This window comes from Choloepus didactylus, chromosome 11 (genome assembly GCF_015220235.1).
Source record: "Choloepus didactylus isolate mChoDid1 chromosome 11, mChoDid1.pri, whole genome shotgun sequence".
Lineage (NCBI taxonomy): Eukaryota > Metazoa > Chordata > Mammalia > Pilosa > Megalonychidae > Choloepus > Choloepus didactylus.
The window spans coordinates 22,589,539-22,602,711 of record NC_051317.1 but is presented as its reverse complement, the minus strand read 5'-3'; the positions used below and the strand labels follow the sequence as shown (position 1 = coordinate 22,602,711).

At 39.4% G+C, this 13,173-nt stretch overlaps 3 pseudogenes; 2 read left to right on the top strand and 1 right to left on the bottom strand.

Annotated features, from left to right (window-relative positions):
* Window positions 1-240: 240 nt before the first annotated feature.
* LOC119506424 lies at window positions 241-2,047 on the bottom strand (annotated as a pseudogene).
* Window positions 2,048-5,983: 3,936 nt separating this feature from the next.
* On the top strand, window positions 5,984-12,970 carry LOC119506584 (annotated as a pseudogene).
* On the top strand, window positions 6,407-7,246 carry LOC119506199 (annotated as a pseudogene).
* Window positions 12,971-13,173: the final 203 nt, after the last annotated feature.

Genomic DNA, 13,173 nt, shown 5'->3' with positions numbered 1-13,173 from the left:
ATAAGTTTAATTACAAAACATATACAAGTGAATTAAGAAAGTATTATTTTATATTTTTAGTGAGAGTGTTAATGACTATTAAAAGTCTAACCAATATCCATGTTCACTAGAGTGTCCTTTGCAAAGAGTTCTAAGGGGCACAGAGATTTTAAGGGAGGTGAGCATCCAGTATAAACAACATGAAAATCCATTGTTTCAGGCTCAACATCGTACACTTTAATTTCACATGCTTTAGGAGTCTCAGGAGGGAACCCACTTGTTCCTGTGTGTAACTGGTGCTTTGATATAAGGAATATTCCAAATCCATGGCCCATCTTTACTTTCATAAAGTTCTGAAGGCAAACCATATGGCACAGGGAATAAGGCTGCCAGCTCCTGGATGCCTGTGAAGACTTTGTTTCATATTGAAGCTGTCAAGGCCAAATGGTGAAGGGAGAAAAAGGACCCTGATCTTGTAACACTGGGTCATCAGCTTGGCACCATTTTTCTCTAAAGCCCCCCCCAGGCAGCCTTGGAGAGATTAGGACTTGTGACAAGGAACCAAGCAATTTTGCTGAAGTCTGGAGATGGCCTCATATATGTCTTAATATGTTGCATGGCATTGCTGTGGCCAGATGTCTCGGCTGATGGTTTGTGCAAGTAGGAAAGGGGCCAGTTCATTTTTCAGCTATATGGATGCTATAGGGAAGGGAGACCCCAGCAGGATATCCTTCTAAGGTTGTCTGCACATTTTTCACAGAATGATAAATCTGAAGATGAATGGCACTTTCCCCCAGGGTTCTGCCTTCCTTTCTCAGTGTTGTGAGGCTCTGTTTAAACTCAGAGCATAACCATTTTGAGTCACCAGTCCCCATAGAGCCAAAGCTTGAAAACTGGCCTACAATAGGCCACAACTCAGCTTTAGGTATGGATGAGGCATATTCCTTCAGAAGATTCCTGAACTTAAAATATCCCCAATTACCTTTTTTTTCCTTGAAAGTGTCCTGGTGTTGATCTAATAAGGTAAATATTTGCTTCAGAAAGATCACATTCAAGGATGATGTCTATCTACTCCTTGAGAGAAGGAGCATTATAAGCCATCAAGTAACTGATGAGGTCAGCTTTCAAATGCGTAGTTGATTCTCCAGAGCTGTGGTTTGCAGGGGAAATTCATGGATACAAGGGGTTAAGCCATAGTCCTTGAGTTTTCTGGCACCAGTTAGCATGGATGAGGTGGAGGTGTGGATGACAACCCAGAGGCCTTCTTTGTACAGCAGTAACATAATGTTCATGTAGTGTGTTCCAAATGTAATATCCAACTTTGCCTGGCAAAGGGAAGTGTTTCCACAAGGCTTTGCCTGGGCATGTAAGTGAGACTGAGCTTTGCACTTATTGCTATGTAAAAACGGAATTGATCTATTCCTGAACTCTCATGGATACCATTTTATGAGCCAGTCCACATCAAAGCAATAGTTAAACTGAGCTGAAGAAACAAGTGTCCCAAGTAGCAGAGATAAAATATCCTTGATGTAGAGGGCTCCAGGTTTGGACTTTAGCTTGATCCCTGAGCCCCAAGTGAGATACAATTGGAAGGGTTTCCTTTATCCAGCATGTCCTGTCCTTCCCCTGACATCTCAAATTCATCTTCCTCCTCCTGTTTGAGCTTGTGGCTGATGGGATTCCCAGTTCTTTGTGCAGTGCAGTCTTTGGGAGAAATGCCTTTCTCCTCTTTGACCACCACTTTCTCAGCCTGCTTCTGCTGCATTTCTGACTGCAGCTCCCTGTCATTGCTTGAGAGACACCAACCTAGGTCTTCCTGAGAGCCACTTTTCTACCTTTGGGGAGGTGAAATTTCTGGAACCAAATCTGTGTTGCTGAATTTCACAGGTTATAGTTTCCTCCTGCGGGTGGCTTCTGGAGCATCAGAACATGTGTACCGGGGCTGTGTTGCTCCTTGCCCAGCATGGGGGAGAGAAGAGGTAGATGGCTCACCCAGTTTTGGCTTTTCATCCTCACTTTCATCATTACTGGATATTGTTCACCTCCTATAATTGCCTATCTCAGACATTATACTTCTTCTGATGCACCCAGAGCCTGCAGCTTTGCCTTGAATCCCACCCTTTTGCAGCCATCAGCGCCTGCATGTGGTTGGAACCTTACATACCATGGTGTACACCTCGGGCCCTGCCCCTTGCTTGCCCCCAGCATCATTTTTTTAAACATACAATTTTTCCAATCAATTGCCTTTACATCATTGTTGAAAATTATTCCTTACATCACTGCTAAAAACTGTGTGTGTGTATGTGTGTGTGTGTGTGTGTGTGTGTGTGTGTGTGTGTGAGAGAGAGAGAGAGAGAGGGACTATTTCTGGATCCTCTATTCAGCTTCAGTGATGTATTTATCCATCTTTGTGTCAACGCCACCTTGTCAGAATATAGATTGCATTACAATAACCCTTAAGATATGGCAGCATAGACCTCCAATTTTGTTAATGTTGTTTTGACTATTCTAGACCACTTTATATTTCCATGTGAATTTTAGAATTGGCTCTTTAATCTCTACAAAAAAAGTCTCATGGGATTTTGATTGAGATGGCACTGAATAAATAGAACAACTTTGGGAGAATCAATATTATAATATTGTGTCTTCCAACCCATGAACACAGTGTGTATCTCCCCATTTATCTAAGTGTTCTATAATTTCATCTCCCAATAGGAAATATCTCAGACTTTCTTTAATGAGCTACTTAGAATAGTTTTAAAAAAGAAAAGCTAAAAAAAGAAAAGGAAAAAAAAAACAATGAAAAAGAAGAAATCCCTTTTTAGAGATTTCCCCAGCTCCCAAGTTTCACCATTCAAGAGCTGGAGCCTGGTGGAACCACCCTCATTGCTCCTAGCAGAAACTGCTTCTTTTTTCCTCAGGGAACCAGCTCTAAGACAGCTTGTGGTGCCAGTGGAGGAGAAGCACCAGCACACTGGCTGGGAAAACTTATAGTTCTTCACTGCAATCTCCGTCATTCCACCCATTCCAGACTGGTGTATGATATGTGTTTAATCACAGAAGTCCAACAGTTATTCAAGACAGTTCCTGGCTATGTACCAACTGCCCTAGAGGAGTAACTAAATTCCATACCTCGCTAGGCTGCTGTCTTGCCCAGCACTCCTCTCCCTTATTCTTAAAGGACCATTTTTCCTGATATAGAATTCTTGATTGACTGCTTTTCTTTCAGCACTGAACATATGCCATTCAACTGATTTCTGGCTTCCATAGCTGGTGCTATGGGTGTCTTGCTCTGTCACCTTTGTGATGTCATCCTCTTGCAAAAGAGAAATTTCCACACTATTAGATATTTTTTTTCTGAAAAATCTTGAGTATGATTAAAGATAGCAGAATATTTTATAATTCATGACCACAATTTCCATTATAGAAAAATGCAGTCAATCTTATACCAAAAGGAACAACATCATATTGTGACTAGAATATTTCATTTGTTATTTTCTGCAATTTGAGGGAGGCAGAATATATATATATTATCCTATTTTTCTGCTCTCCTGTAAATTATAATGGGTAATTTTCTCATTGCACATTTATCACTCTTGACAACACCACTATTCCCCTTGGTATGTTCCTGGACACCACATAGAAAATTGCAGAAGTCTTAATATAAAATGGGAGCTTGTCAGGAACATAGATGATGAACACCATGGTTTAAATTAACTGCAAATAGAGGCACTTAACTAAAGGAAAGCATCTGACAATTTGGGGACAATTTATTGATAAAAGCGAGTTACACCAAGTATCTACTAAGAGCAATGAGAATTTCATAAAATGAGTTAAAATTATATTTTAAAACTTTTAAGTTAAAAATGTTTTAAATTGATTTATAATGAAGGGATATTGAAAACAGTGATAATGGAAGAGTAGAGAAGTCCAGGTGTCAGTCTCTACCAGAAACACAGAAAAACTGGCAAGAGCTATCAGCATCAATTGTATCAGGACTCTGGAAGATAAGCAAAGCTTTACAGAAACCAAAGGAATGCTTAAACATTAGAAAGGCCACTTAAACAACATAGGGGAGCTTTATGACATTTCAACTTATGTTACCCCACCCTTTCCCAGTGTAGCAGTGGTTTTGAAGACAGCAGCCCATGTTAAAGGAAGTAGAGTGGAATAGTGCCCTATGAATTGTGTGTGTTTGTTTTGACCACTATGGTGCTCTTTGAAAGACTGCAACAAGGATTTGCTTTTGTAATGCCTATCTCAGAACCATCTCAGGAAGGAGAAGTTCCTACTAGAAGATATTCTTCATAATCTTTGAAAGGAAAATGAACAAACTGCTGTCACCTGGAGCAAAAATAACATTCAGGCAAATCATCTTGGAAGAAAAGCTGGAGAGTGGGATATTTGAAGAATAAAGTTTTTGAAAAGCTCCTGCTATACTACAAAATCTAGAAACCATGAAAATGACCAGAAAAAAGATTGATGTCCAGTCAATACCTGGAAAGAGCTAAAGATTTTACCTCTGGCTTACCTTTAGGCTCCATGCCAAACAAGAAGTGAAGACTCAGGCAGAATAAAGCATTGGAGAAGAATGCTAACACAGAGGTTATCTACAAAGAACTGGAAAGTATTATTTTTCTTTTCTAGACTTCTTTTCTTTCTTTCTTTTATATATTTTTTCACTTCAAGAATTTAAGGAACTCTCAGTCAAGTTTATAGTAGGCCCCTAAACAAACAAACAAAAAAAACCCAAACAAACAAAAATAAAATCAGAGACTTCAGATACACAAGATCTAAAAAAGTTTTTGCAGAAGATATTTATTAAAAGTAATTAAGCAAACACAGAACTAACACAGAGGAAGGAAAACAAAAACACCAATCCAGTGGATGGGGAAGAACCTGATTTTCAGAGAATATTCCAAGATATATTATAGTATTCAAAATTTCCAGCTTACAGCATGCAATTATACTGCATGCAAAGAAACAGGATATTATGGCCCATCCACAGGAAAAAATAAATTATCAAAAACTGTCACTCAAGAATCACAGTCACTGAAATACTAAAAGTGCTTTAAACCAAGAGTCTTAAATATTCTTAAAGAGCTAAAGGAAACATTTGACAAAGAACTAGATGAATCCTGGAAAATAATGTCTTAACAAATATGAATAAAGATATAGAAATTATATGAAGGAAAATGGTAATTTGGGAGCTGAAAACTATAATAAATGAAATAAAAATGCACTAAAGGAGTTAAACAGCAGATTTGAATGAGCAGAAGAAAGAATCCATAAACTATCCAGTCTGAGAAGGAAGAAGATAAAGAAATGAAGGAAAGTAAACAGAGCTAAGAGACTTGTTGGACACCATCTCCTTATATATTTTTTTATATAAAGAGATAATGAGATTCTCAGCAGGAGAGGAAAAAGACAAAGGGGCAGAAATAATATTTGAAGAAATAATGGTCTAAAACTTCCAAAATTTGAGAAAAGATTTGAATGTACACACCCAGGAAGCTCAATAAACTTCAATTATGGTAAACTGAAAGATATTCACACTGAGACACTTTAAAATCAGACTGTTGAAAGCCAAATTTAAAAGGGAATCTTCAAAAGCACAAGAATGACGCTTTTCCTTTTCATATACATGAAGCTGACGGAAGATTAAGAGTTGATTTCCCATTGGAAATGGACATCCAGAAGGCATTGGATGGCATATCTAAAGTGCTGAAAGAAAAAGCTAAACTATCAACAGAGAATACTCTATATTAGAAAACTACCCTGCAAAGAAGTAGAAATTAAAATATTCTGAGAAAAACAAAAGCAGAGTAAATTTGTTGCTAGTGAAACTGATATACAAGAAAAGTTCAAGGGAGTCCTTCAGGCTAATATAAAATGATATTAGAAAATCATGCAATGTCATGCAAAGAAATAAAAAACATTGGCAAATAATTACAAAAGTAAATGCTGTATATTGATCCTGGAGTAGTGAGTGGTGATGATCAAGATGGTGACTGAGTCAGGCACCAACACTGAGTGCAGCTGGACTGTCCCCCAAACATATGAGCTCCAGCTGGGCCAACCCTACCCAACCACCATGCACCCCAACCATGAACTGACCAGGCAGAGGGGCAAGACCAGCTCAAGCCAGCTGCTCTTCAACGGCTACAACCAATCTGGTTCTAAACTTTTCTCCCTTTCTTCCATGGGTAAGCTGTAACAGATCTAAAGATGCACTGATCTAGAAGATGTGCACATTGTAAAGAGACTGTTCTCAAGCAGCTTAGTGGTCATTGTGAGCCTCAAGCTCTTACAAAGCTAAAGGTTTGCTATTTTAAGAAGGGGACTGAGCAGGGTGGCGTGGCATCATTCATGGGCAAGGGACACTCAGCTGTGGTTCTTGCTTGGCCTACCTCTGAACCCAATGAAGATGACCCACTTCACTCTGTCAGTTATACAACTCCGTCAAAGGTGGAGAAACAAGACTTAACAAGGAGAAAGTACTTCAAGGACAAGGAATAAAAGAGCCTCTTTCAGAAACTGGATTTAAACAAGCAGCCACCAGGGGTATACATCTTAAAGATGTCAAGTTTACTCATGCTTTCTCCGGTGATCTCATGAGGACTAAGCAGTTCATGCATGGGACTTTGGAGAAAAGCAAATTTTGCAATAATATGACAGTAAAGTATGATTCAAGACTTCAAGAAAGGAAATATTGGGTTGCAGAAGGTGAGGTGCTGACTGAGCTAAGGGCCTTGGTGAAAGTAGCTGGGGAAGAATGCTCTACCTTCACCCCACCCAGAGGAGAGATGTTGGACCACGTGAAAATGCATGGAAAAGACTTTTTTGAAAATCTTTGTCAACTGATCCTGGAAGAAGCAGGTCAAAAAAACAGTTCTCACAAGGTGCACCAGGCAACTCTCTGGAAACTTCTTTAGCAGAAATATTTCTTTTGTCAAAAACCTTGGATCCAAATTTAATTCAAATGGCAGTACTATGGGATTAGTAGACAGTGTCTTTGTGGTGAGTCCATAGAGCTTATATGAGAAGCCTGTTTGATTATTTTCTGACTGACCTTAAGTGTTCCTTTCCAGCAACTGTGAGCAAATCTGAGATTGCATCAGTCAGTCCCAATACATCAGTCAGTCCCAATAAAGGGATTAGTCTCTTTATCATAAATCTGGAGGAAGGAAAAGAAGGTAAACCCACAGTTAAGCATATTTGTATGATCCTAAAGGAGCATCTAAACAGAGTTACTGAAACCCACTAAGTTTAGGCCTACATCAAAATCTAACTATTTTGAGCCTCTGAGGAAGAGAGTGCCTCTGGCCTTATTGGTTTCTGTCCTCTGCTAGTGCTGATTTGCAAACAGTTAAATCAGCTTTCTGTTATGGCAGGTTATAAAGTTCAAGTGCAATCATAGCCGCATAAGACTCTAATGTAAAACCATTTAGAAATGACTTATTTGTTTGAGTTCAGTTGGCATGTGCCAGAGTAATTTTCCCACCCTGCCCCGTGCTATCTCCAGGTTGTAAATGGATGAAAGAACTCACTGTTGTAAGATGGGGGATTAACAACCTTGTTACTGTGTTTCTTTCCTTTTTTCTTATGTCAATATTTTTCTTTGCACACATCCTTGAACATACACTATAATTCACGTATACACTTCCCATGAACAAGAACATTCTTTTATGCAATCCCATTAAGCACAGCTAAGAAGTACAACAGGTTCAACAATGATACAAAGCTTACATTCTATATTTCCTTTACCTTATGTCTCAACTGTGTCCCTTTGAGCCATCTGTCCTCTATCCTCTAATTCCATCCAAGTTCATCCTTGGCATTCTATCATCTATTTAGACTTTTTTTTTTTTTTTAGTTATGGGAACATATATACAGCCTAAATCTTCCCATTCCACCCCCTCCCTGGCCTTCCATTAGTGGGATTAATCACCTTTAGAATGTTGTAATGCTCTTTCCCACCATCCATTACTAGAAATTTCCCTTCACCTCAAACAGCACTCCACCCTCATTTCTTAACTCCCCATTGCACCGTCCCCCATTTCTCTTCACCTGAACTCTACAATTCATCTCTATGGTTACATTCTCTGACAGTCTTTGTGTTTGCTGTGGGGGTTAAAATTAACCTCTTATTTCCATAACAATCATGTTTTTCTTTGATACTACCTCCACTTCAATAGGACACATAAACTATGTTCCTATACTCCTCCATTCCCCTACCTTTATATAGTTGTCTAAAATTACATATTTTACTTTGAGTTCAAAACCACTGATTTGTCATTAGGATTTGTGTAATTTATGTCATGTAGGAAGTAAATAGTGGAGCTAAAGTTCAAAAATTATTGACTTCTATTTGTATTCCATTGTGGTTGGAGAATGTGCTTTGAGTATATTCATTTTTTTTTTTTTTTTTTTAAATTTCTTGAGGCTTGTTTTATGTCCCAGCTTATGGTCCCTTCTGGAGAAAGATCCATGATCACTAGAGAAAAATGAGTGCCCTGGTGCTTTGGGATGTAAGGTACTATATATTTCTGTTAAAATTCTCTATATCTCTTTCTTCTTTCTGTTCTTTCTCTTTTGGTAGGGTTCCCTTTAGAATCTGAAGTAGGGCAGGTCTTTTATTGGCAAAGTCTCTCAGCATTTGTTTGTCTGTGAAAAATTTAAGCTCTCCCTCAAATTTGAAGGAGAGTTTTGCTGGATAAAGTATTCTTGGTTGGAAATTTTTCTCTCTCAGTATTTTAAATATGTCATGCTACTGCCTCCTCACTTCCATAGTGGCCACTGAGTAGTCACGACTTAGTCTTATGTTGTTTCCTTTGTATGTGGTGAATTGCTTATCTCTTGCTGCTTTCAGAACTTGCTCCTTCTCTTCAGTATTTGACAGTCTGATCAGAATATGTCTTGGAGTGGGTTTATTTGGATTTATTCTATTTGGAGTTCACTGGGCATTTATGCTTTATGTATTTATATTGTGCAGAAGGTTAGGGAAGTTTTCCCCAACAATTTCTTTGAATACTCTTTCTAGACCTTTACCCTTCTCTTCCCCTTCTGGGTCACCAATGAGTCTTAAGTTTGGATGTTTTATTTTATCTATCATTTCCCTGAGATCCATTTCAATTTTTTTTATTTTTTTCTCCATTCTTTCTTTTGTTCTTTCATTTTCTGTTCTGTGGACTTCTAGGACACTGAGATATTGTTCAACTTCCTCTAATCTTTTATTGTGAATATCCAGAGTCTTTTTAATTTGGCCAACAGTTTCTTTTATTTCCATAAGATATTCTATTTTTTTATTACTCTTGTGATGTCTTCTTTATGCTCTTCTAGGGTCTTCCTTATGTAGCTTATATCCTGGGCCATGGTCTTCTTGATGTCCTTTAAATCCTTTGCCATGCTTTCATTCCTCGATTGTGTTTCTTTGATTAATTCTGCTAGGAGCTTCGTTTCTTCTGATAACTTGATTTGTGTGTTTGGAGTTGGATTCTCCATATCGTCTGGATTTATCATATACATTGAGATTTTCTGTTGTTTTTGGCCTCTTGGCATTTGCTCTGCTTGACAGGGTTCTTTTAATTTGTAAAAAAAAACCTATCTAATTTTTCAGAAACACTGTTTGGTGACATACACTTTCTCTAACTAACCAGCAGATGGCATCTGTGAGTCACCTATATCTCTCAAGTCAGTTCTCCACCTTGTCCCCACATTATATGGGGAAACGATTCTTCTGGGGTCCAGCTGGAGAACTCAGTCTGGGTGTGTTGCTGGAGCTGTCTGCCCTGAATGTGGGGTGCTTTTATGGGTGGTCAGGGAGGAAGGACAGCCTCAGTATTCAAATCCCCCTGGTTCCCGGAGATTCAAGGCCATGGCAAGAGTCCAAGCCTTCATTTCATTTCATTTCAGCCCCAGCCCCTCTCTCTCGATGTCCCACAAACAACTGGACTTGGCGTAGTGTCTCTGGGATCTCCAAGCTGGTCTCCCCACCCAGCCACGATCCTCCAGGACCTCTGCTGAGGTAATGCTGTGCTATGTCATCAGCACACACCGTCCCCCAAGGGAAGCCCCGGGCCACCGGGCCGAGCTGGCTCGCTTTCAGCCTTATGCAAAAATGGCCAAACAGGGCATCTCCACACCCCACTCCTCGCACAGTTCCTCCTTCCCAGCTCCAGAACAACTGGTGGGGCTCTGGGCTGTGGGCACGGCCCCAGGCAGTAGTTTATCCAGCCCTCCCGGGAGCGAGCTGCTAGCCGTGGGGATTCTTTCAGCTTCTGGCTCTCCACTCTGTTCCCCCAGCCCCAGGGATATCTGCAGCAGGCTATCTTCCAGGCCAGACACCGAGAGGCCGGCCCAGTCCCCTCTTGCTGTGTTTTACTGTGTGTTTCCCATGATCGCACCTACAGCCAATTGCACCTTCAGCTGCTCCTGGCTTTTCCCCTTTCTTTTTTTTTTATTAAAAGAGCCCGTTGGTCTCCAGATGCCAAACCCTGGCTTCCCCGGATCGCCACGTGGTTGCAGGACTTCCAGCCTGCTTACTCACTTGTTTCAGAATGCAGACTCTCAGTTTCACCAAGTATACAGCCCCTGGGAACTAGCATATCTCGTCCAGCTGGCACATCACTGTAACTAGTGTTCTGGGTCACTCTCTGGTCATTATCTAGTGTTTTCCATGGAGGTGTTCCTTAGCCCTGTCTCACCTAGCTGCCATCTTGGTTTCTCCACTCCGACAATATGTTATTAAAAACAAAAAACTCTGTCCTTTAAATGAAAATTCTTTATTGTCATAAGTTTATGTAAAGTAAAATGACACTAAAGGTTTTTTTTTTTTTTTTGTATAGGGATCAACTTTTGGAATTTGTGGGTTTGGAATGTGAATGAATGGAGGTTATGATTTCAGGATGGTCTGATATGGAACAGAAGTTAAGGCATTATTTGATTTAAACAAATTAAAGAAGGAGTCTCTGAGAAGGTGAAGACAGAAGAGCAACTCTTTTAAATGATTAGTCTAAATTAGTCTATTTTGCAGAAGACAAGTTATTAGAAGCCAAGAAAGCAAGTAATAAGTTTAGCTAAGAGAATAAAAGTGAAGTATCCACTTGCTTCTTTTTTAACCTATAAGCTGAAGAATTTACAGTTTAAGGAAGGCTTTAGAGAAAGTAAACAGTTAACAGTACACTATACAGTAACCTCAGAATAAAAGAGGAGGCACAGTTGAAAATAGTGATGCTGTGATAACCCAACTGTTGTTCAATTGTGGAAAGTACTGTTTCTTTCCACCAGATGGTGCTAGAGAAAAGGGATTTTGATTAACCTAATTTTGCCCAAAAGATTGGTCCCTCAAAAATCCTTATGTATAAATGGAGCTTGCTTTTAAGTTATTATGTTAATGAAAGCTGTGAGTCTAGTCTTAAATGAGGATTAATACTAAAGTTATTAGTTCAGGCTGAAGTCACATATAGTCAACATTTATTTTCAGCATCATTTAAATCACATATGAAGTACAGTATTGAACGGTTTTTCAATGTGTCCAGTACCACCAGGATTTCCTGCCAGTATTGAAACAGAACCTGTGGTTGAGCTCCAGAGGAAGTGAGTGAAAACTTGAAAGACTAACAGAAAAGGACAAATAATAGTAAATATCCACATTCCCACCATTCAGAAATAATAACTGTTAACATTTCATTGTATTTGCTTTCCTTCTTTTTCTATGAAGACATAGAATATTAAGATGGAAAGTAAGTCCCCTTAACCAGTTCTTGCATTGAGTTTATGTATACTTTCATCTATTTTTTACATTTCACCTACTACCCCTAAGGAATCTATTGTTTTTTGTTTGTAAAATATACACAGATGTCACTGAGATGAACGTATTCTTTATTTTCACTTAGTATATTTTGGGGCTCTTTGTTGCTTTGTTGTTATAATTACTTATAACCACTGTATTCTATTGAATAAATATTAGCATATTTTGTTCCAAAAAAAAAAGAAGGGGACTGAAATCTGCAGCTACAGTTACTCCAATACCATATTGTCCTTCCAGTTGAATGGCAGAGGTCAACAGTATGCATGGAAGAGTCTCTGTATATATACAATCTTCAGGACATACAGGTTCTGCATACAATCAGGGAGATGTCTGCAAACCCTGCAGTCTTGTGTGTGCTGTCAACCAGTAACACCTGTTACTTGACTTACCTTTGGAGCATGACCATGGGGAATGTGCAAGTCTTTGATACAATGAATTTGAAAGCTGTGAACATGATCTCTGCTCACAACAGCCCTTTGGCGGCATTGGCTTTCAATGCAAGTGGTATCAAACTTGCTACTGTTATGGAGAAGGGGTCTGTGATTAGAGAACTTTCTATTCCAGAGGGACAGAAACTCTGAGTTTTAGAGAGGAGTTAGGGGGGATGATATCATCTGCTCCTTGGCCTTCAGCATGGACAACAGTTTCTTTTCTGCATCTGGGAACACTGAGACTGCATATCTTCAAAGTTGAGACTGTGAATGTAAAACCTCAGGAGGAATCCACCACCTGGACTGGTTACTTTGGGAAAGTGCTCATGACTTCTACCAGCTACCTGCCCTCTCAAGTAACAGAAATGTTTAACTAGAGTAGAGCCTTTGCCACAGAGTCTTCCTGCTGTTCATTGCCACAAAAACATCTGTTTGCTAGTGACAATTTAGAAGATTCTGTGATTACTGGTGGGAGCTTTCAATGTGTTCTTATATATGTAGAACCCAGATCCCCAGGAAGGTGGCAAGTGTATCTTGAAGAAACAGTCCAGTTATGGAGACAGCTAATGAAGTCTAGACTCCACATCTCATGACTGCCCTTGTAACTCAGACTTGTAGCCCAGCTGTAGTTAAAGCCTATCCAGGTTCCCTAAGTGACATGGGTGGTACTTGTTTGGAAGATGAAACCCATGCCCTGTGGTTGGATGGAGACAGAAAGCATTCACTCATGATCCTTTGGACTATTTGAACTTTGCCTTTGAATTCTAACTGCTGAAGCAGAGAACATTGGCTTGACAAAGGACATAGTGTTATGCTATGAACTTTGACCTGAATTAGGGGAGAAGTTGTCAGGGACTTAAAAAAAAATTGTAGCTTTGGTCTAATTCTATACCGTAGAGAAATACATTGTTTTCACTTCAGCAGCTTGCGATTCTGCTTTGAATTTTACCT